The 24,857-nt window shown below is 46.8% G+C and overlaps 1 protein-coding gene across 2 annotated transcripts in view; it reads left to right on the forward strand.

Moving 5' to 3' along the window:
• The first annotated feature begins 1,939 nt into the window (after positions 1-1,939).
• Positions 1,940-24,857, forward strand: part of cdh24b (cadherin 24, type 2b) — a 108,553-nt gene continuing 85,635 nt past the window's right edge. For both annotated transcript variants that reach the window (XM_028976140.1, XM_028976141.1), the window contains exon 1: positions 1,940-2,083. The gene's annotated coding sequence lies outside the window, so the exon portion shown is untranslated. The remainder of the gene's footprint in view (positions 2,084-24,857) is intronic.

Genomic DNA, 24,857 nt, shown 5'->3' on the forward strand with positions numbered 1-24,857 from the left:
GCAAATAGCAGTTTTTTTTTTTTGCTTTCGTTCTGCCTGATATGAAGAGCAATCGCAGCACGAACTGTACGTTTTATTTTAACCTCAGCAGGCCAGCTGCATTCTTTAAGGCATCTACGCTGGATTTGACCCTGCAACCTCTCGGTCGGAAACCAGTCCTAACCTCCTGCCTCTGTTTCTCCACAGTTATCTTATTTTTTTTCCGAAAACAAGAAGGGTGGTGTATGTGTGTGTTTTGTAGACTATAAATATTACAGCTTGAATATGCATTCAGACACGTCTTGCTCTCGCTTTTCCACGTTCTCTGTTCCTTCAGCCAGCATTTCAATGAGAGTCGGAGTTGTAAAGTTGCTCACAAGAGTGTGATGACTGTCAGAAGAGCAGCCCGAGAGCTTGAGAGAAATGCGCAATAAAAAAAAAAAAAAATCAGCAACGTTGCAATGTCCAGACCTGTATTTCTGTTACACGCCTACACACCCGCGCATATACACAATTTCACATTCACCCCGCCCACACATGTAGACACGTATACACGGCACACGCTCACACGTTCCGGCTTTGTCACCCACAATTTCTCCATCAAACACACTCACACACACACACACTCCATTCGTGTGTGTGAGAGTGTGCGTTTTATGTGTCTGTCTGGAATATTCTAAGAAAAAAAAGGATGCGACTTCAAATGGTAAATGTCAGTGGGAGATGAAGGCGGGGGCCTTATGGGAGGAAACAGAGGCTGTCGTCTGTGACAGCTACAGGTAGACAGGTGGGGACGGGACGCCCGCTCTTTAACTAAGAAGTCGGGCATCTGTTTTGTTTCAGTGCCAGTGTCTGTGAGTCCGTACGGGTCTGTCTGTCTGTCTTGAGCATCCGCACAGAATTCCGATGCACTTGCCTGCTCCGGCCCCGTAAGTGAACATCAGTCCGCATTTCCTTTCGTAATTGTTCCGGAGCTTTTGACAGCCTTTGAGCTGCCCGATATGCAATAGGCACGATAAACCGCGCTTCAAGACGTCTGATTTCCATTCAGCAGCGGTTAAAGAACACAAAGGTGGTCCAGGATGGGCATGGGTGCACTTCAATCTCGGCTCCTCCCTCAGGCCGCACCTCCCGGTTTTGAAGAACTAGAGGTTGACAGTCAGGGTCAGTGGAACCGGGTGACAATCAACGTTTCATGGCTGAGCCTGAGGGATAAACACACACACACAGAACCAGGGGAGCAAGAACAATCACACACACACACACACAGAACCAGGGGAGCAAGAACAATCACACACACACACACACACACACACACACACACACACACACACACACACACACACACACACACACACATAAAGGAGCAACAACAGGCACACCAGCATAAAGAAAGAAAACAACAAACACACATAAAGAAACATAGGCGCACAGCCATAAAACAGAACACACACACAATTCTCGTTGTCTCTCCCGGTACATAAATCAGTCCTTTCATACCATCATCTGCCCTAGCGCTATTCTAGCCCTATTTATGCAATGGAGGAGAAACAGCCTCTCTCCAAATTTAACCCCCCCCCCCCTCCCGTCCTCACACACACACACACACACACACACACACACACACACACACACACACACTCTCTCTAAGGCTTCCTGTCCATGAAGTGCACTGGAGTAGCCTATTAATTGAGCATTAATTGCGCTTTTGGTCTCCGGTTAGCGGGCAGATGCGCGGCGCATGCTGATGCCCGTGGTATTATTGCCCCGGCATCCGGCATTAATTGCAGATATTGGGGTGATGATTTCCGCGATAAGCTCCGCTGGGGCGGAGAGGGGGAGAGGGAGGCAGACGGGGAGAATGGGACTACGTGATGAGAGATTTTAAAGACACTCGTTTTATTATAGGAGGCAGAGAGAGAGAGAGGGGGGGGATGAGAGAGAGAGAGAGAGAGAGAGAGAGAGAAGGAGAGAGAGAGATGCGATAACAGCATTAGTCCTCGCAGCTCTCGCATTTGACTCGGTTCTTGTCATTGCAGACAGCCAGACTCGGCGCGGGCGGGAAACTGCGCGCACCAATCGCTCCGAGATCGACGTCGAGGAGGTAAAGAAAGAAAATGTTGCCGCCGACATTTTCACCAGCAGAACGAGCGGCGCGGAGGGAAGTTGGGAGCCGGGGGGAGACCTGGCTCGGCGTGTGTGTATAAATCGCGTCGACGTGTTTAAAACGAGCGTCCCGGCGAGCTGCGAGGGGTCCGGTCGGGGTCAGGGCAGCCCGTCCCCGCCGAGAGGTGAGCGGACAACTTAAACGTGACTTCTCTGACAGGAACGGGTTGCCAGACCCGCTGTTTTCACGCCACTTTGCGAGTGTTTGATAATTTATGTCATGTTGACAGCGGCAAGCTTGTCGGTGCAGCACAGCAGCGCATAGTTACGGTAAAATGTTGTATTAAAATAAGCAGTGTCTGGTTAAATTAAATCCTGAATGCGTAAATAAAGCACCCGATCGGAACTTGTCAAGCTCCCTCCTTTTATTTTATTCTGTCATTTTGGTGCCCAAAAGGCGCCTTTTTTTCCTCACGCAGACCTCGTCTCTCTCGCGAGATTCCGCTCGACTCGAACCAGATGGCGCCCGCACCCCGGTCTGCCTGTCGCCGCGCAGGGACGCGCTCCGACGCCCCGACGCCCCGACGCGTGTTCGGGCCGCGTCGCCTCACCTGGCGCATGCGCAGAGGCTGCGCGGACCAGCGCGCAGCTAACGAGGGCGCTCGGCGAGCTCGCCGCGGTTGCGCGCGTTTATTACGGCGCGTAACGAGTGCGACGCGTGGCCCTGTCGCCGGCGTGCATGTTCCAGACAGGGCTGCTCAGGTGTCCCATCGCCGGTCCTGCTCCAGTGGGACTTCCGTCGTGTGGCTTTATTTCTCTCTTTTTTCCTTTTTAGATATGCAGCCGCACACAGGTCCTGGCTTTAATGCAACCCTCCGAAGCCTCCTTAATTCTCGGTGGAAATCGTGTGTGTGTGTGTGTGTGTGTGTGTGTGTCTCCACACACTTCTCCTGCAAACTCTGTCTGGGTTTTGTATGTATCTGTGCTACGTGCTCTCACATGGACGTGTTTTATATCATTTATTAACAAATTAACATTTTTGGCCTTTTCCACATGGTTGCAGTAAAACCCAGTTTTTCTTTTTAGATCTTTTTAGGATTCTTGGTGAATAGCAGTTTGGAGATATATGAACATGAGTGTGTGTGTGTGCGTGTTTTAATTAATCCAGGCTCTTCAGGGCTCCAGGATCATATCTCTTGATAAGAGTGTAGGCCATCCTCCAAATTGCCCTCCAGTTGCAGCCCCTTCTTTTTCAAACATGCTGAAAGCAGGGAGATCTACGCGGCATTTCCTTGCCAACACCGTGTTTGATGGCACAGAATGCATTCTCGCAATGACAAACATACTCGAGTTGAGTCCTGGATGTGTCATTTCAGAATCTAGGACCATAAATCTTCCTCTCGTTGGTCGCAGGGACTAAGCACACACCATCTAGTAAACATCTATCCAGCATCTGATGTGCTTTCCAATAATAGTTTTTCTGGTGAAGCTGGGATTTGTTTATTGCCTGGCCTATTGATGTTTCTCCTCTCAACCAGGGGGAACTTCACAGCGACAAGTATTTTTTTTTTTTGTGAGCCAGAATGTTTCTGGTCTTTGCAATGCACACAAAAATGTCATTGTCATTGTGGACTATTACATACCTTTCTAACATTTTCCCTTCCGCTTTCCAAGAGCTGTCTTTTTTTTTTAAATTCCAAATGGCCTTACGCCTGAATACAGAGAACTATGTAGAACATTGTTCCTCTAATCCGGCCCCTCAAAGTCTGCATGTCGCTGATTTTTCAGCATTTGGTCACCTGAGGGTCGGGAGCGGTGTTCGGTGGGCAGTCGAAAGCCGTAATTATTACCAGAGAGAGCTGAAAACAAGGTCTGCATTCTGATTCGAGGGGATTATGATCTGGATTGGAAAAAAAATGACACTTGTTTCAAGCTTCTTCGCACCAAAGGATGCTGAGGTGTTCATAAATATTTATTATTTCAGCAAATAATTAATTTCAGGCTAAAAAAAAAAGAAATCTGTGTGTGACAGAGCAGTACGTGCCATCCATTACACCAACCTGAATGCTGCATGTTTGCCTGTTTCTTAGCAATAAAAATATCAGCTAGCATTTAAATATATATGTGCCCATACATTTATTTATTGAAGGGAGCGCGCTTATTATGTGAGCGGATATGCTCTCCAGGGAAAAGAAAAAGACGCGTGAATGAAGCGCGCTGCTTTAACTTTGCATCCCGGGCTGCTCTGCCTGCTCGGGCGGAGACTGAATTGGTTTGATGTAGTGCGAATGAGCCGCGCCGCACGTACATGCATTTATGTGTCTACAAGATGACGTTCGCCTCCGCCGAGCCTCCACGAGGTGAGTTTGGTGTCGAGGCATCGAGATATGATTGCAGCTCGGGCGCTGCGGCCTCCTCACGTTTTACTTAACCAGAGCAAAACAAGTCTGTTTCAGCAATAAAGCCCGTAATTGTTTACACCAAGGAGCACTTGTACGTAGCCCCGGGAGGATTGGCGATCAGGACGCGGTGTTGAAATAGATGCGGCACTTCACCTTAGCAGGATCTGGGTGAGCGAGAAGGTTCTGATGGAGAGAGACTGGTGTGGTGACAAGGAAGCATCGCCTGGTCTCAGGTCCTGGACCTTATTACAGCAGACGGGTTGATGGGGTGAATGACTTTGTTAAGGATGGAGGCAAGGGAGAGAGCAGGGACATGAGAGACTGGGACGGAGATGGATGGACAGAGATTGTCCTGTGCCTGGAGCTGATCTGAAATATTTAAGAAAAATTGCCATCGCACAGCATGGAAGCACCTAGTGTTGGGTGATTAGCTGTATATTTGTTACCTATCAATGAGAAAAGCATAAGATTCTATTGTAATTGGACCAATTTTCATTCAACTTTGCAATATTTTTGAGAAACTATTTTTTGAGGTTTATTTGTTTTTGGAATATTATGTATAATATGCATGCTATTATGGAAAGCTAAGTGCCTTATGAGTGGAAGTGGCCACATATGAAGTGGGGAGGTGAAAATGCATCCAGAAACAGTGTTCCGTATGGCTCTTCATGTGACCTGTAAATGCAACTGGAGTACAGGAGTATTTTCTGTTCACACGTTTCATTTTCTTTTTGTGGTTTGAGGGTTAATGGAAATGTGACTTGTGTTATCTGAAGGTAAAACGAACACATCCATCATGAATTCTGCAGTGCTGGGATACACACATGAGACCAGGCTTTTGGTCTGTTGTTTGCAATAATGAAAAAAGGGACATTTTGGGGACCCCGCTAAACCCTGCACTGCTAAAAATCAAGATCTTGTGCTTTGGCAAAGCAGCTCTAATAATGTATTGTAGATCACTGATATGTTTTATGGCCAAATAAATGAGCAATTCAAATCAGCCCTAATGACACCTCATTCAAAGATGCTTGCTGTGATTGAATGCTAAATATTACGTGTTGTCATTTCCTCCATGTTCCACCGGAACAGCTCCAGGTTCAATCATTCAAATTACAGCCGCTCTCTGCGAATGGACAATTTGTTTAAAAGTCTGAGTCCACCATAAATCGAAGTCTCTCAATCACGGTCCCAAGCATTTTACACTGGAGCACTGCAGCCCGTATCAATTTAACCCAGCGATACGAGCGTTAATGCACCATCAGCAGTTGGAACACGAATAAAATAACATGAAGACAGTCCAGAGTCAATTACTCAGCAATTATTATTACAATAACAGTATATATAAGACTCTGTACACTATGATATAATTGAAATGTTGGCTCTTTTCTTGTAAATCAATTAGGATAAAACAAAGTTCAGGATCACTTTACCTTAAATTAATAGAACTGTACAAATATAAACGGGCGCAGTTCCCCCTCTGGGCTGTTTTGGGGAAAGTTAATCAATCTGACGTGTTCCTCCTACAGGACCCGGCTATATTTGGATCTCCCGGTTTCTGCCTGTATCTGCTATTGACACGAACCACCTAGAGGTTCACCTCCTAGCACCAGAGGAAGAGATTCACGTTCCCTAAGACGGACCCCAGATGGATCTTGGAGTGTAGCAGATGTACACTTGAGGGCATCATTTTTTTCCGACCTGGGTTGCATGCACATATACCACCTTTGTGTCTGCCAATTAGGTGTGTTAGTTATGTGTCCCCCAGGGGTGGTTTCTCATTCAGTGCGGGGAGTGTTTCAAATATATTCTATAAAAGCGGCACCCTAGGGCCTACCGTTTAGGGAAACATAGGAGGTAAAAGATCTATGCGTCCGTTTGAAGAAACGTCTCTGGGGTGGTGTTGCGGATCTCTTGTCAAGAAGCTGCATCTGGTTTCTTCTCATCTATGGATGCTCCTGGAATAAGTGTAGTGTCTGGAAATGGTTGCCGTTGGAAGAGGACATTTGTGGAATTATGTTACATTAATCAAACATTAAAACATACAGTGGTTTACAATTAACCGGTAATAGAGGTCAGCAGCTGGTGAAAACTTTTGGTTTAAAAAACAAATGACTGAATTATATTATATTATAACTGCAGTGTTTCACTCCCTTGTGTATAAAGACGATGTTCTAGGGAATCAGATTTGTGCCCAAATTTTTTGAAGAAACATTTTTTATTAATGTAAGTTTGATCAATGTAATATAACTCTACAAACTTCCTCTTCCAATGGCAACCATGTCCTGTTTCTGGCACAGACACTCCGCCTATCCCATGAGCATCCATAGATGAGACGAAACCAGAAACCAGAATCTGATTCCGTAAAGTCCCTGCCTGCAGTATGTGTCTGTGTGGTCTGGAGGGAGACCCATGTCCATAAGCCCGACTCCTGACACAGTCGTCCGGCAGGAATCATGAAAATCCTTTTGTAAATTTTGCCCAGTGTATGAAGATAATTGGCTTATTCCTGTGGTAAATTGGCCTGCCTTGCAGGGCACTGAGAGGACTTAACACGCTAGCTCCCCACACAATATCTGCCCTGCTTCCTGGGGTGTTAGGCAGCTTTGCACACTGAATTACTGTATTACACAGATGTACTGATAGCCTCTTAGTTGCCGGTTCTAGGCCTTACTTTGCTAATGCTTGTGGCCTGCAGTCGTCTTCGGCTTCTCGTGGCTAAAGACTCGGCTTGAACTGGGATTTTGGGGCGTAGAGGTAACGTCTTCACTGCAGTTTTCTTCTCTTGTCCTACCAGAGGCCTGCCTGAACCTTCATTCTTCAGTGGTAGAAAACTGTCCACTGGCTGTTCCAACAGCCTCCCAGTGTTGCACCCAAAATTCACATTTTGACAGAGATCACATTTTTGTATGGCTCTGCAAACTGGATTAAAAAATAAAAAATTACTTTTCTTCCCCCGACCCCATATTAGGGGTGCAATGGTAAAATACCGAACCGTCTGCCCTGCACTATCCAATGCATACTAATGGACCGTGGGATTTTGGTTTAGCAATTAATTTTGAAATTGGTCCAGAAATGTCCAGCGATTGGAGCTGATCTCCGCAACACAAGGATGTGGAGACTTTTTTTTCCGAACAACAGTCGAGGAGGCTGAAGTCGTTTTGTGGGAGCGGGGGGAGAGGAGCAGGAACACCGAGAAGGATTTAAAAACGGAAATCACACAACTGCAGGCTGTTAGCTCTGCCCCACCATATAACACAGTCAGGCTTAAAGGTGCATTTCGCATTCCACTGTTGCGACAACTGTTGCTTGAAAATGCTTTTGAAGAGGCACAAGAAAATCATGCAAGAAACCGTGCCCCAAAAACCGTACCGTGGGATACCTGTGCCCCCGTTGCCTTTACGTCGATGCAAATTTTCCGATGACAGGCAGAATTATATACCAATGACACGTGATTTTGAATGATTTCACGAATGTAAAGAATTATCAGTTTGAACCCCGAACTCCAGGCTTTCATTGGTGGGATGAAGTTTTTTAAGTTTCTGTTTGTCAAGCCTCTACAACACCATCATGAACACATCGACCTTTTTGCCTTCAAATGATGAATTTCTAGTGTGTGTGTGTGTGTTTTTAGCTGCTTTAAACTAACACAGACCTCAACTTTTTAAAAGGACCGCGTGAACAGCCTCAAGAGTCTTTTTGGGCTGGTTTTAAAGTGTGGACGTGGCCATGGAAACGCTTGTCATTCAGACTCCTACGCCAGCGCAGCCTTCGCCTTCAAAAATGCTCCTACCACTGCCACAAAAGCCCAGGCTCAGACCCGCAACCTGCAAAATCAAGGGCGCCAAGGAGAGGCCCCGGAAGAACACTTTTTGTAATTCACAGAAGTAAAGTGAGCGTTGTCTTCTCCACATACCCAAATCATTATCCCAACATCAAACGCATTAAGCAGGCCTCGCTTTCGCACTTTGAAGATTTCTCTCCTCATCAACGTGCCGCCTGAAGGAGACTCTAGATAAGCGTGTTTGTATCCTCGCACCGGCTTTAACCCCCTTGGTTGAGGACTGACCTTGGTAGCCGCAGTCTCAGGCGCGGCCAAGGACGGCTGCTCAGCGTTCGACACCGAAAAGAATATTATGAGGGTGCGCGGGAGTCGCGGTTAACGCGCCGCGGGAAAACGAGGTCTGTGAAGATGGATGAATTGCCAGGCGACGTGTCTCGCTGGGGTGTGTCAAATAAAAAAAGCAACGTCATTACCGATGCCGAAGCAGGATGGTAACTGTCGTATTTGTGAAGGGGGTCATGTCGCCTGTAATTCGTGGGACGGTGTCCCGAACGAGAGCCATTTTCCGGGGGCTCGCGTGTCCGCGTGCGGTGATTAGTGCGGCGCGATATTTAAGCGCCTGGTCTACTCGAGGAGCCCCGTTTGATGAATGGGCAATTAGAGCGAGCCTCCTCGTGCCTGGTGGCTGAGTGATCTCTTTTTAATGACACCCCTGTTTCTTTGATAAAAAACGCAAAATGGATCATCAATACCGAGGTCCAGGGAACGCTGAGCTGGTGCCTCATGGCCGCGGCGGGGCTTTGGTGTTTGATCTGCAGGTAGAACAGGAATGTGTGTTCCTTTTGTCGCATGCAGACCTGTGTAATCTCTTTATGCTGATTCGAAGCGACAAAAGGTTTAACTCGTCAAGATTGAGTCATAAAAGAATTACCAAAAAAAAAAAAAGCCTTCTTGTTGTCTTATTTTTTTTCCCCTCCGTCCTGCTTCATGTGTTAATCCCATCTCCTAATCTTTCATTTTACTTCATTTTCCCTCCGTTTGATATGTATTAAAGGCCTCTATCTCACGCTTCAATTAGGCAGGAAAGCTCATTTTTGAATAGGCGAGCCAAAATCTTGTTTCTTGCTTTAATCAGAAAGTGTTATTTTATACATAATTAATACTACGGCTTTGAGACGGGGGGGGGAAGTATGAAAAGGGAAGAAAAATCACCCGAAATGTTCAAAGGAAAGTAAATCTGCTTGTGCTCCGGTGGCGGTTCTCTGAAGACTGTCAGCACATTTTTCCTTCTTTCCATTTTGAAAACAGATCAAATTTAGATGAGAACCTACAGAAGATCCAGAACCTTCATGGGTGATGGTTAAAAGCAGAGGACACGTTGTGTCACCGTGTGCTGTGCTGCTGTGTTTCACAATGACAGTCACTTCACTTTCACTTTCACACCTACCTCCGCCCGGCACGGCTCAGCGTCCGGGCGAGCTGCGGAGACGAGAAATGGATGCCGCACAATATTTAGAACATGTAATTTGTAGTAATTGCACAGAAGTACGAACTCCATCACACTTCAAGCCAGTAAATATCGTTCGGTGACAGGAGTGGCGTTTAGTGGCGATATGACATTATGCAGTACCCCATGGGGCACTGAGATGCTGAATCCCGGTGATTGAAGTCCCATTATAGTCCGTCTGGTGCCTTGTTAGACGGGATACCCGGGAGCCGTCGGGATGCCATGGGCGCTGAGAAAAACCTCGTGCCGTGTGAACCCCGGCGGCTGGAGAAGAGGGAGGGGTCTGACCTTATTATTGTCTGAAGGTCTCGGCCGTGATTGACTGTAACCTCCCCGGTTGAGATTTAATCACCGGAAGGCGTGGGATTGGCTCTTTCCTGTTGTTCCTGGCCTCTGTGTAGCCAAGTATCTTAGCAATTAGTGTCATGGAGGTCGAGGTTGTGTCAGCTGTTCATATCTTCTGTATTCAGCGCAGGAGTCGCTGCCTCTCTCTCTCTCTGTGTGTGTGTGTGTGTGTTTTGCAGGCACTTTTGTCCCATTTTGCCGCTTGCTGACTCAGTGATCTTGCATGTCGGCGCGAGCGCAAAGTATTGCTTTCTGTGGGAATACGGCTCCCTTAATGCCTGCTATATATATGCAAGGTGAGTAACAGCATTAGTGTAAGAAACGGCTGCACCGACGATGCGGCGCCGCGCTCCTCGGCCCTGAGAGGGGTCTTCTTCATCCCGAGTGCCGCTCCGTCCTCGGCGGCTCCGGCACTGGCATCCTCAATCAATCCCCGCACAGGTCCAGATCTTTTATAAATGCCAAGTGAACCGCGGGCCTGCGCCGACTCTTCACAGTCGTATTTAGCGGCGGGCTTTGGACATCAAGCTCGGTGGGGGGGGTGGGCGCGGCGCACCGCGGGTCTAGCTGCGACTCGGGGAGAAAGTGTGTGGTGGGCTTCGTGCCCACACATTACCTCCTGCAGAAAGCAGCGTCCCCAGAAGCCGTGTGTAGTAACAGAGGGGAGGTGTTTGTGTCGCTTCCTGTCACCATGTCCCCTTCCCCTCGCCCGCTCGCGTATTTGCCGCCCTGCCGTAAAAAGCGCCGGTGACACCAGGCCAGGGCTGTCGGCGCCCGGGAGAGCGGTGAGAATCTCAGCGCGAGCATGACGGCAGCAGAGGGAAAAGCGAGGCAGGGGCGGCGGGGAAGAGTGGCCCTCTGGGACAGGTGCGTTTTTTGCGGGCACTGTGGGGTTTTTTTGGTCAACGCTTCCACCCCGAGACGTTAGAAACGAGGGCTGTGAGCGTCCGTGGGTCTTCGAGTGTGTGTATGTTGGTCAGGCGACTGTGATCAGGTTCTGGTACATTTACATTTTCAGCATTTATCAGACGCCCTTATCCAGAGAGACTTACAATCAGTAGTTACAGGGACAGCCTCGCCCCTGGGGACACTCAGGGTTAAGTGTCTTGCTCAGGGACACGATGGTAGTAAGCGGGGTTTGAACCTGGGTCTTCTGGTTCACAGGCGAGTGTGTTACCCGCTAGGCTACCACCACCCTACATCTTCATCTGGTACATCTGCCACAGACTTCTCCTGCTCATTACTCCACCTTTTTTTTTTACGTTGTAGTTAGCAATTCAGTTCACAGCACCCCGTGTCAAATGTTCTCCTGCCACCCCGTGACCCGATGAAGAGATTTCTTGAAGTTGGCCGCCTCTGGAAGCGTTCTTTGTTCCCCTCGCTGTAATTAGCCCGTATTGTCGTTGCCTGTCGCGCCCCGCTCGTCTACCCTTCGCTCTTCCCAGGCAGCCGTTGGTGAGCAGTCATCCTCACCTTTGATCCCCCATGAGCTCGACGCGGCCTTATTTGATGGCTGCTGTCGAGTGGTTTATTTTCGTTGCGTGGCGGCTCACGCGACAACTCACTCCAGGCGTGTGCTGCCAACACGCCTCAGGCGAGAAGAAAGGGGGAATAAAGGATCATTTCGTCCCGATTCATCAGCCGAAGATTGCCCTGCATTTATTGATAATTGCTTTTTTCCGTTTAAAGGGACGCCGTTGAAAACGTCAATCGCGTAAACTCAGAGAGACGCAGCTGTCGCCGCAATTAACTTCTGGCTTTCTTTAATGAAAGGATTAATCCGCCAGCAAATCTCGGGCCCCTGCGCAGATCTATCCATTCGGCTGTCAGACGAATAAAGGCGACCTGTGCTGTGGGAGTATCTACAAGCCCATCCGAATCCGCCACAATCAGCGGCGTCGCTCCGACTCCGGGCTCCGATTGACTCTTAACCGCCGCTTTCATGTTGGGCTCCCCGGGGCCTGATCTTTGGCTTTCGCGTCCTCAGCATGTTGCAGGAGTTTCGCATTTCCATATTTTCTTTGCTTTAAGATGTGCACCGTTGCAGTTTCCCCTCCGACTCGCCAGACTGAGATGCATATGGGCGACAAATTTAGAGGAGGAAGAAAACAGTTTGTGGGAAAGATTTCTATTGGTAGCGATTCTTTTTTTAATCCGTGCAGACGTCGTCATGATGATGAAATTCGGAGCTGTATTTTTTATTTGCTTTGATTATTAATTTGCATAATTGAATGGACATTTATGTTCTTTATTGCCCATTTTCATGCCCTGCATATGAAATAAACTTGCCTCGCCTATATATGGTGAATCCAAACACTTCAGTCTGGATGGAAGTGGTGCCTTGTGGGAATATGACGCCCTCATCCATCACATTTGAGTGTCACTGAATGGCTGCTGAGGGTGAAGATCACATGGTGTGACCTTCAGCCACCAGCTCTCAAGCCAGCTGTACACTTTTCATTCCATTATCTCCACTATCTTCATCAAAGCACCAAATGAGACGGAGACCTTTTGTCAGAATGGTGTCCATCCCTCCAGTAAAGTAAAAGAGACTGGGAATCCGTGACAAGGTGGCTTTGCGGTGGCTCTGGGTTCCTGACACATTTTGGGTGGTGATGTGTTTGAGTGTGTGTCTCTGTTTGGAGATAAGGTTCTCCTTAGCACGTTCTGTCTTAGATGGGCTGTTGATGTCACTCCACAGGGAGTAGATGGAAGCTTGCTCTAAATCAATTGAACAATCACAGTATTGACTCTGAGGTTTTATCGTTCAGACACAGACAGAGTGGCAGAGTAAACCAGGGTAACCACATCAGTCACACGCATAGCAACTGTCAATCAGTGGAGGTTTTTCTTCAGTTTGTTAACCTATTGACCCGGGACACAGCAGATATCTGTTTTGGAAAAAGGCCAAACTGCTCTCCTAAAAGGTAGGTGTTTCTTGGAGAGGACTGTGAATATGCAGCTTCATTCATGGGGGCCATCTCATGATAGGGTTTGTCCTGGGTCAGGGGATTTTTTTTCAAATGTCAAAACAAGACCATTTGTAACAGCACAGCATGCTGTGGCAAACAGGATGCAGGTCCATTTATCCATTTTCTGGAGCTTTTCCAAGCAATCTTTGCATGTAAGGCAGGAACAAGCGCCACACTGGGTGCCTGTCCATCATAGGGGGAACACACGCAATCACACTTAGCAAGGTCAATTTAGCACCACCAATACATCTGCCCTGAGTTAGACTGGAGCACACGGAGGAAACATGGTGGATAAGATGTAAATTACTCACAGAGAACCTAACGACTGCACCACAGAAGCCACCTGCCACCCGAGTGTGCCGCTGCAGAGCATTCACTGGTTTATTCATCATGAACGTACAAAAGGAACACAAACTACACTGAGTAAGCTTCAGCACGGCACACATTAAAATAAGAGCATTCAAATTCACGGCATGCTAATAAATATAATAAGCCACAGAAACAGCAGTGTGGAGAAAAAACCACCACAGTGGTCCTTTATGTGCTAAATAACAGTAGTGGCATTTCCATTAACCCTCAAAGTCTGCAAAATGAAATTGATCCTAAAAAGTACATCTAATGGAAAAAAAAAGTCACATTTATAGCAAACAAGTTCATACAGACACATGAGATGGTATTTCAGGCGTATTTTGCCAAAATGGCAATGGAAACACTTTTTTCAAGAGGTTCAAAATACATAGTGTGAATGACATTTTTTATATGACTGAATGCATTAATTTTGCTATTGTGTTCTGTCGACATGATTTTTTATGAAAATATGACTTTATTCCTAAATGACAAGTGATGTGGGATTTTGTGTAAACTGAAAAAGGCATATTTCATGTCACATTCTAAAATACATGACACTAAAAATGTGACTTTCAAAATACAGTTGATGCAACTAAGTGATGTACATTTTGATTCAGCCAATAGTCACATTCATTTTTATCTACCTTTAATATTAGATTCACCTCATTTGAATTATCATGGTCGTTTTCCTTTCTAGTTTGACATCTTCCGTCATCATGTTGCTCTAATGTGTGTCCTATAATTTAACTCGGACAAATACAGATCACCTAATTTGAAGTGACAGTTACGTAAGCGCCCCCTCCCCCAACCTCGATTCGAACTCACTCCTCGGCTGTCTGTTCCTCCAAATTTATATGATGATTGAGCTTAATGGCTTGACAGGAAATGACCAGTGGTAACACAGCGGGAGGAGCACGCTCACACTCGCATGGTATCCCTCTCACATGTACACACACTTGAGCACAAATACACACACACACACACGCACACACACACACAGCCCAGCTCTTATGGATAAGTGAGCAAAAATTTCCCTACTTTTCCATGCTCTGTTCCCTCCATGACAAAACAAGAGAATCAGCAGACTGATTAATTTAATTTAGCTTGACACGTACATCTGGTGGAGTCATGCGTTTTAACTCTTTTATAGGTGCAAACCTTTTGAGGTGATTGTAGAGTGGAGTTGTGGGATCTGAGGCATGCCGTGGAAAGCCACGAGACGTCCTGGACTGTCCGAGTCGCTTCCCGAGTCGCTCGTTCTCTCACCACTCAAAGACTTTTTCTCTGGCCCACCCGAAGCCTTTCTGTAACAACCCAGTGGGCCTCGGTATCAAGGCTCATTATGATTTCATGTGTTATTTATCTTCCAGCTGTGAGAATTTGCTGAGAAAACCCGGCCTCCTGAAATGTAATGAGGCTCCCTGGGGGAACCCCAGAGTGAGATGTCTCACCATGCTGATAGGCATCTTGTCAATGATTGGTTGAGGTGTTGTTGTTCTCTCCATTCAGTGACGTACGGTGAGAGAAGAAAAATTTGGGGTTTTACTGTTTTTTGAAACTCAGGTTACGGTGACCTTGAGCGAATGAGGAAAAAGGGCATTTCCTGAACTAAAGTTCGTTAAAGTTGCCAAAGTAGACATTATTAGTTATAATGTTTTTTTGTGCTAAAATATACCAAATTTGAAAAATACTTGATACAAAACCAAACTTCTCAAAGATAATTTGATTGATAGTAAGTCTGGGCAATATGGAAAAAAAAATGATCAGGACATACTTTCCCATATAGAATGATTCGTTTTTCGATCATTTTTTTTGTCATATTGTCACACTGAACCTGAATACACTAGAGATGATAAACAGTTTATTAACATATGAAACCATGCCCCTTTCACTGACCTCCTGGGATTCATTTTCAACCATTTTGCTCTTTGCTAGCGTTATACCAGTGGTTCTCAAACGATTGAAGCACCAACCTTTTAAATAATATTATTCAGCTTGGGATTGGAATTGGAAGCAATCACAGTGATCCACAAATACACATGTTCTTCCTCTCCGTCGTGTGGTGCAAACATTAATGTCTTGCACGCATGCTGTTGATTACCGGGATCAAGCTGAATTTTTTCCTGATCATCAAGATCATATAATTGCCTAGCCCTAATTGATATTATGCTCTGCAATTTCCTTTCTGGGCTTTAACCCAGAAAGTGGCAGCATCTGACTTCAGAAGATACTAACTGTGGTAAATGTAGAAATGTACTAAATGTAGAAATCTCTAAAATTGCCCAATTCCTTGCTTGACATGTACCAATTAACTGCCATCTAAATTGTTTGTCTATTTCCCTCACACAATGGGATGAAGACATTAGTCTAATTGAATTACTAAGTCAGGTTAAATGCATTCCTCAACTAAACTCTGCATGGAAACCCCAACTGCATAAAGTAATACCAGAAATCAAGATCAGGTTGCAGGGTGACCAGGTTTGAGCTTAACATGAGCATGGTTGGCATGTGTGTTAACGAAAGTTCCACCAGCGCGAGCAGGTTGCAAGCGGTACCTCTAGTGTAAGTGGGCGGGAAAATGATCCACTAGCCCAGGAGTTGGCATCCTAACATAAAGACTCATTTATCAGGTGCCCTTATCCAGAGCGACTTACAATCAGTAGTTACAGGGACACTCAGGAGACACTCAGGGTTAAGTGTCTTGCTCAGGGACACAATGGTAGTAAGTGGGGTTTGAACCTGGGTCTTCTGGTTCACAGGCGAGTGTGTTACCCGCTAGGATTATAGTTCAAAATTTGCAGATTATTATGATCTTGTAACGTTAAAATGCAATGTGTTTCATTTTTTGTTGCTCAGATTTGTATATATGCCCACCACCCCCATCACAGCTGTTAATCAATTTGTTAATCAATTAGAGTCACGTTTGTGTAAAATGTGAGTAAACAGTTGTTTGCAATATTTAGTGTCTAATGATTTGCATACGTTGAATTAAAAGTAAGTTGTGTAGAGTTAGCATAACCCTACTAAATTAGGGTGAGCAGATCTCGGGTTTTAGACTTCGCTCTGAGCCAGGAAACTCCCCAGGTAGGATTTACCATCCGCAGTAGCGTGGATGGTGAAGGATAAAAAATATACTACACAATTTTTATACGTTGCATAAAAGTAAAAATAATTTATGCAGTGCTATCTCCATTCTACATTCTCTTTACAGTGCATGTAATGGACTGTTTTCCCCAGGTCTCCGAGGAAAAGATCACATCTGGTCACCCTATCCTGGTGCATTCTTCTCTACGCATCTCTAAGTCCATGATATGACATTAGCGAGAATGATTAGCTTTATTTACTTCTTGTCATGATCCGGTCTGGCAGGGGTTACTCCAGGTCTGGAGTTTCGTGTTCGTCCTGTCCTGTGGTGGCAGTGGTGGCCTAGCGGTTAAGGAAGCGGCCCCGTAATCAGAAGGTTGCCGTTTCGAATCCCGATCCGCCAAGGTACCACTGAGGTGCCACTGAGCAAAGCACCGTCCCCACACACTGCTCCCCGGGCACCGGTCATGGCTGCCCACTGCTCACTCAGGGTGATGGGTTAAATGCAGAGGACAAATTTCACTGTGTGCACCGTGTGCTGTGCTGCTGTGTATCACATGTGACAATCACTTCACTTTTTTTTTTTTTTTTTTTTAATGTTCCCTGATTGTGTTCACCTGTTGTACAATTATATGGGTGTATAAAGCTGCCCTGTTTGTGTCTGTTGCCGTTGGGTCATTGTCTTGTGATGTTCCCCTGTCCTGTCTACGTTGTGCATATTCGTCCTCCTTCCTCGCCATGTCCAGACATCGTGACATTTCTAATAGAAATAACAGATAGTCTGAAGCAAAAAAGACGGCCTCCCTACCACACCCTTAATCAAATTAGGTCTGTGGATTGTAGGTACAGATAGAACATACCCAGATGGGTGGAGCGATAGGGGGACAGATGGATAATTAGATAGATAGATGAGTGCAGGGATAGATGGATGTGGGCCGATAGGAGATGAAAGTGGTTCTGGCGGCGGTGCCCGTAGCGGCCGTCAGCCGCTATCGTAGGCTCCGCCTCGATGGCCACATCTTTTAAAGCTTCGCAGACACCTCGGCCCCCCCCAGCGCCGACGCTCACAGGGCTATTTTTAATAGAATTAAGCCCAGTCTTGTTATCCACGGAGCGGGGCTGTCCCAGAGTGGGGGGAGATCGAAACAGCGATTTCCAATTTGAGATTGTGTCGCGCGCATCTCTCCGCACAGAGATAACGTCGCCAAATCACCTCCATCATCTCCCTCTCGCCCTCCTGCTCTGTCATTCCTCGGCTTTTTCTTCAGCCACAGTTCCGTGCTCCACCCGTCTGTTTTCTTGGTGCTTGTAGTTATGCTCTTTTTTTTTTTTTGTTGTTGCACTTTTTCTCTAAATGTAAAAGCTCTCACCCCTTCTTTTGTCGCCATTGTTTTCGGCGCAGATCGTTCTCGCCGCGTTCTCTTTCATGCATGCGTTCAGCGATCGGAGCAATTCTGGCTCATTCCCGCAGTCCCGCCATGTCCCTGTTCCCAATCGTTCTCACTTGCTTTGTTCCTCTCTCAGTCTCTTCTCCACATTCTCTTTCACTCTCTCACTCGAACTCTTCTGTTCCGCTCCATTCCCAACCCTCCCTACTTTTCTGCTTCCCTCCCGCGTTTTTCCTTTATGCGGCAGTGTCTATGTGCGGTGTGCGTGTCAAGGCCGCGCCCTGTCGCTCCGCTCTCGGTGGTATAATGTGGTGGTTTTCCTTTAATGTGCCGTGAACGAGTTCTTAGAGGCTCTGTGTTGCCATGACAGACCCCTTAATAGGTGCTGTTAGCCGCTACCATCGCCAGTCCTTCCTCTCAGCAACACTTTCTCTCCTATTTCCCTTCTTCGCCATAACCAACCTTCAAAAGACATTAACAAAAGGCCGCTTTTACAACTTCTTTTGCTAGAAAATATTAGAAATGTTTAGTCACTCACTGGTTTTCATTAATATGAGCTGCAAAGGCTGAAGCTATTGGCTGAGCCCTCAGCTATCAGTGAATCTGCAAGGGGTGTTTATTTTAATGAAAAAAGTTTTATTGTGAGCAGCGTATTTATATGTTTAAAATCCATGGGCGGTCCCAATTTTTCCCCCAATTAAATCCCATTGACGCATTGATTGAAGCTGTCACCCGCGATCTGACTCGGACTGGCTTCAGACGCCCGGGGGGTGCCCCACCTCTTCATATCGCGCCGCCTCCCCTTGCCTCCACCCGTGTGCCGGACTCTAGTGCACAGCCTGACATTTGCCGTCTCTGTGTTAGGAGAAATGAGCCTGGGAATACAGCAGCATCATGGGAGGGCAGAGTACTCAAATTAATAAAACAAAGAGACAAATATAATAAAGCGGGCTGGATCTGCCCCAAATGTTTCTCCAGCCAAATGGTTCCAATTCGCGGTGAATGTATTTTTAGCGTCTCTCCGTTGGGTTCTTTCATTCTAATTCGTAGTTTCCTATCTCTTCTGTTTGTGAACACGGCCCTGCCTGGAAACGGGGCCACAGTCTCGGCTCGAAAGAAATAAATAAATGCCTGAGCTGACAGAAAAAGGCAGGTTTATCTGACTGTGCCTGAGGTGTGACCCTGAGGGCCCTTCCCAGCTCCGGCTGGTCCAGCCCGGCTAACCTGCAGCCTGCGGCGCTCTGCCGAGCTGCCCCGCCCATCCCCAGTGGAGCGGAACCCTCCAGCCCCCCGAAGAGACCCCCGCCATCCGCCCCAGAGCCGCCCTGGCCTGGACACGGCGCCAGGCAGCCCAGGGGGTGTGGAGGAACCGTGCCGGATGGATAATCTTCCAGAACAAAGCCCACCCAAGGGCTGCCCGTGCGGTCGTGGGGGGGGGGGGTGCGTCTAATCGGCCCTAAAGGTGCGGAGAAGCGGAGCGGGCCAGTCAGCACATTAGTCAGCCTGCGAGTCAGTTAGCAATCGAGCAATCTCCCGCTTTCTCACGGGGCCCCAACACACTCACACCCGTGCGAGTCAATATTTCATTCCAGCGATCATGAATATTCCAGACATGTGGACGATCCACGTTGAAGGAACCCAGTTGAAGTGTGTGTTCTGCTCAGACACTTTTCCCGTACCTGCGCAGGACGCGGGCAAAATGGCAGCGCCCCTGGGGGCCCGGTCCTTCGATAGTTGGAGCTTATTTTCGGAAAGGGCCCACGGGGGACCAAAGACCCTCCAAATCTCGCCGTGCCCTTTCCTTTCCCTTCTGTCCCCTTGGGCGGTGTGGCAACACAGCATGCAGCGCTCTGTCCCCCGCCTCTCCGCCTCCCCTCCTCTCCTCGCCGTACCTTTAAAACGGCATTAACGCCGCGTTCCCTGGACCTGGCCGGATCTCCCTTCCACGCCCTCTCTATTACACAGAAGGGTTTTAATCAGGCCATGGACACAACGCCGGCCCCCCTAAATTAACACCCCCCCCCTCCTTCATTTAGTCATCTTGGCGGCGGCGGTCCCTGTGACTTACGAGAGTTTAATCTTGGTGAGCTCCCGAGCCCCGATGATTAGGGTGAAAGCTAAATGAAAATGTGGCAGTTGTTCCCTTCTGGAGCCGCGTGTATTTTTAACTCCGGCGTTCCGCCCGGTGCCGACGGAGAGCAGTAATTTCTCAACAAATGCTCAAATGTTATGTTTATGTGTGTATGTGTGTGTGTGTGTGTAATGGTGATGTAGTGTAGGAGGGTGATTTGGAGTGTTGGCGTGCTATTGAGGGGGCGTACATGAGCTATTATGTATGGGGCTTTGTATTTGCTGCTTACTGTTTCAGCACTTTATGAGCCTGAGCCACGGTTGTTTGTGGGTATTGATCATTCCCTCTGCTGATAACAGCAACAACATCCCCCCTTTTTCTTTTAAAATGCTGCTCTCTGTGAGCTACATTCTCCCCAGTGCCTTCTGCCTCTTTTTTTTTTTAATTTACTCTTTAACATGAGAATTCTGATGTGAATTTACTCTGTGCTTATTTCACTTCTTTCTTTACCCTGTACAATCTTCATCTGTTACATCATATATTTATAAAAGTAACCTTGAACTCACCTTCATGGAAGTAATGAGAAGATGAGAAGAATGTATTTAGCCAGACCGAGGGGAGGTTTACAAATGGATGGAATTCTTTTGCTGCTCTGTCCAGGGGTGGTTGTTCTACAAAGATGAAGACAAGGGCAGTCGATATAATCATGAAGCAAATGAAACCGAGCACTGGGCTGACGGCTGAAGATCTGAAGGCAGCCAGCTCTTGCACTGGATAACTGTCTATGTGAGGTTACCTTTGAGGAACATACTGTTTTGAAGAACCCCTCAAAGACACTGGATTTCTTTAAACGTACATGCTGTTATATTAGCAGAAAACTGCACTGCATCAAAACACCCCAACTTTGATGCGTGGTGTAGTGAAGTGTGCTGGCTCATTTTTTCTGGATCATTTTTTTTCAATAATATGTTATTGTTTTTTAAACAAAAACAAAATAAGAACAACAACAATAACAAAAGGGAAAAACAAACAAACAAACAAAACAAATTATATAAAACAAATAAAACTCGGCTTTCTAACTGACACATGGACATGCAGGTATATAACTTAAACATTCAATTTACTGTAGCAAACATAACAATGAATAACAGGAGGCAAATTGCATCCCTTACTCCATTCCACCAAGCAAGTTCCCTCGTAAATATGGTTGCAATATTCAGTCCAATGTGCCACCTCCAGCCCACCGGAGGGAGCAAGATCAGCTGGGGAGACAGCGACCCGGAAGTGAGAGTGGGCAGTGCCGAGTATGAAAGTCAGGTGGCCAGAGGGGACGCTGCCCGATCATTGTTGAATTTCATTCCCAGAGACGCTAGCTTTCCTGATTGATTCTGATTCTGTGACCCTCGACCTCAAGTTTGCCTGCCCCTTTTGCTACGACGATACTCCATGTTACCCCACCTTCCTGCCACCCAAGACGCCCTCCCATCCAACCTTCCCCAAACCAGCCGTCTCCCTGTTTTCCTCTGTCCCGGTCCACCCCAGCGTCATCCCCTCGCCTCCTTCCCCGCTGCTCGCCCGGAACCCGAGCTCCCTCCCTGCCACGTCCGCTGCTCCAATCCCGTTCCAACTCACCTCCATGCCTCCCTCTCACCGGCCAAGCCTCCACAGCTCTTCCAGTGTCCTCTCCCCATACGACGGCTTGTCCCCCCGCTCCAAGCATGTCTGCAAGAGCGTCCCCGAACTCGCACGTTGACAGTATGACGTACAAGGTTCCCGTATTCTGTATTTCTGACTCTGTCATGCTTTTCTGGATCATTAATGCTCAGGGCCTGTGATGTAAAACGGAAACAAGGCTGCTTCGCGCAAAACAGCGATGCTCTAAATCACAGAGATAAATCATCTAGAGGTTTTGAAATGGCCTCCTAGACATCCGATGAAATGCAATGTTGTAATCTGAAGAAAGTTTTGACATTTCTAGCACATTCTTACACTTCAAGAATTGCACAATTCTACAATGGCAATAAAATGCATTTGTGGCAACATTGTGCTTACTGTGTAAATGCATTAGACCTTGTGTCTTGAAAAGAACAAAAATCTAAAGATGTTGATGGACCCTGAGGGCTGGGTCTGTATTTCATCTGTTTACACTACAATGTGAGAGGTGGCATAGGGCTTAATTTCTTAATGTGACGAGCAAGATGAAGTGTCAAGCATGATAATCAATTATGCCAACAAAGCATGCCCTTCAAATTCTACACTCATGATGTTCAAGACAGTGCATATTTAGTCAATAAAATGAAAGTTCATTATTGTTGATCAATATTGTAAATGTCAAGGATTATTGAGTGTGTACATTGACTCTGGGGCCTATTTTAACAGTTGAAACTGGTGTATCTGTATCCTGGAAAGAAATCATAATTTCTTTCGATCAGAAGATGAACTTTAATGAACATTATAAAATAATATTAAAATAGGACAAGCCCATGACCCTACCTCTTTCTTTGTTGATTTTTACCTGTCCCTGTCAATCCGTCAAATGCAAAAGCTCCAGATTTGTATTGGTTTCATAATTGTTTCACAAATTGTGCCCAAAAGCACACACATATTCAAAAGCTAGAAGTATTGTAAGTGCCATGACTGCTACACAAACTAATCATTATTGGATTCCTCAATTCCTGTTGTCAACTACCCAACCTGGCAACACTGAGTTCAAGGTCCCGTCTCCTTCCGTCCTCCCACATTAAAAATGTTTCTGTAATGACACTTGTTTATCTGCAGACGTCACATTTTATATTCACCGTTCAGGAATCATTCAGACAGAAATACGCTAAGTTTAAAAAAAAAATATCTTTTTTCTTGGGAATGTGCTGACGTCCTTCAGTATGTCAAGGACTTTTCCTTTCACCCAGTGTGCCAATGTACACGCTTGTGATTTTTTTTAATTGAGAGAAGAAATGTGCCTCCTTGTTCAATCAATTTCAGTCATCCATGACCTATTTGAACTGCGTTGAATATGCATGTGAAAAGCCGAGTTGGAAAAAAGGGGCACGGATCCTCCCTCTCTTCATCTTTTGTCACGTCATGTGTGCGGACGATGTGGTCTTTTTCCTGCCAGTTGTGGGCTACGCAGCATGGTTTTCAGAGGATGCACAAAGCAGATGCAATCGAATGCCGACTTCGCAGCGTGTGGCGGTACAGAAGGATTAGCCCACACATCTCTTTCTGGGCATTAGTTTCAGACTGGCTCTAGATAAATCATGGAAAAAGAGCCTGGTAGTCATCTGTATGAAGAAGAGAAAAGTAGCCTTTATTTCTGTCAGCCCGAACACAACCTTTAATAACGTTTTTATAAACAGGGTTGAAAATGGGAGGAGCCTGATTCAGGACAGTGTAAACCCTCAACCCATTTCCCTGTTTTACGGGAGTGGGCGTTGAAGACTTGTTGGTGATGCGTCGGGTTTGATGACGTGTGCCGCTGGATTCTGAGGAGCGGTGTGGACTCCGGCTTTTCCGGGGCACTCGTGGAAGATGAAGCGGCCCGAGATGAGTTGCACTGACCTCGGCATACTGGTACTGGAATGGCACGGGACGAATACGTGGTCGACCAGCTTGGTTTCTCTTGGGGAGGCTGGGGCATCAGAGGACGCGCTGGAATCAGAATCAGGGAATCATCCAGAATCGTAGTCGAAAACAAACAGGCAGTCGTTGTGAAGCGTGGTCAATAAGGAAATAACGGCTTACAAAAACGTGGCAGGCAGCGTACGAGTTCGCAGTGTGTTGTTCTTTTTATTGTGTTTGTTGCTCTGGTCTGTAGTTCCTTCCAGGTTGCCGGGATCGGGGTCGTTCTGGTGCCCTCTGGTGGCCTGGTGGACAAGTGGTGGCCATGACACCTTTGTATTTATTGAAATCCAGATGACACCTTTGGCCTTATACTAGTAAAAATTAGCCACATGCATAGCGTCAGTATGAAAATAGTGCCCTCTCGCTCGCTCGCTCGCTCTCTCTCTCTCTGCCTCTGCCATTGACCCTCACTCCACTTCTCCGAGTTAAAGATAAGTGTTTGATATGATTTGATGTGACCTTTGAGGAACCAAGAGGAAAAAAGCGTGTTCCTGGGCTTTAAGAGATTTTAGTGCCTGTCATCACAGCGCTCTGAAGCTGTGGTTACCGTTATGGGGTTCAACAGAGCCCCATATACCGTCCCTGCTCACATTAGGGTAAAAAAAGGAGGGAACCTCCACTCCCATTCTGGATTAGGCAGTGGGATAATGTTGGGCTTTGCCTTAGGTGAAGATTAAAAGATTCTGCCGTATGACCAGGTTAGGGTTTTGATTTGTGTATGAAGGGCTTCAGCCGATGTGACAGAGGACGCCATGAGCAGAATAAACACTGATAGCAATTCTGATGTGCTTATAAGGCCAGCCCAGCATGGGGCAGGAAGATTGGGGAGATGGAGGGAGGAAAGACAGATGGAGGAAACGTGTGACTGGACGGTGAGGTTAATTCGGGACATTCACCTTTACCAGCACGGTGAGAATGGATTGAGAGATGAAAGAGATGGGGAAGACAAGGATTCTGGGGAGAGAGGGAGCGAAGTGAGAAAGTACAAGATGGGGAAGGGTTGGCGGTGGGAGGGGGCGGCGATGAATCCTCTGTAGCAGTTCTTCAAAATAAAGCTGGTCATTCCCTTCTCTGAAGCCAGTTTCCACCAATTACGTCCATGTCAGTGTGCGTCCTGGATTCAAAACGCTCTCCAGGCCTTCAGGGCCCGGCGGTCTTTCTGTCTATCGCTCACGCTGTCCTCGGTTCCTTTCTCTCAATTTCGCGTTCTCTCCCTTTATCACGCACACAGAGAGACAGGTACTACGTTTCTG

Source organism: Denticeps clupeoides, chromosome 4 (genome assembly GCF_900700375.1).
Source record: "Denticeps clupeoides chromosome 4, fDenClu1.1, whole genome shotgun sequence".
In the NCBI taxonomy this organism is placed as follows: Eukaryota; Metazoa; Chordata; class Actinopteri; order Clupeiformes; family Denticipitidae; genus Denticeps; species Denticeps clupeoides.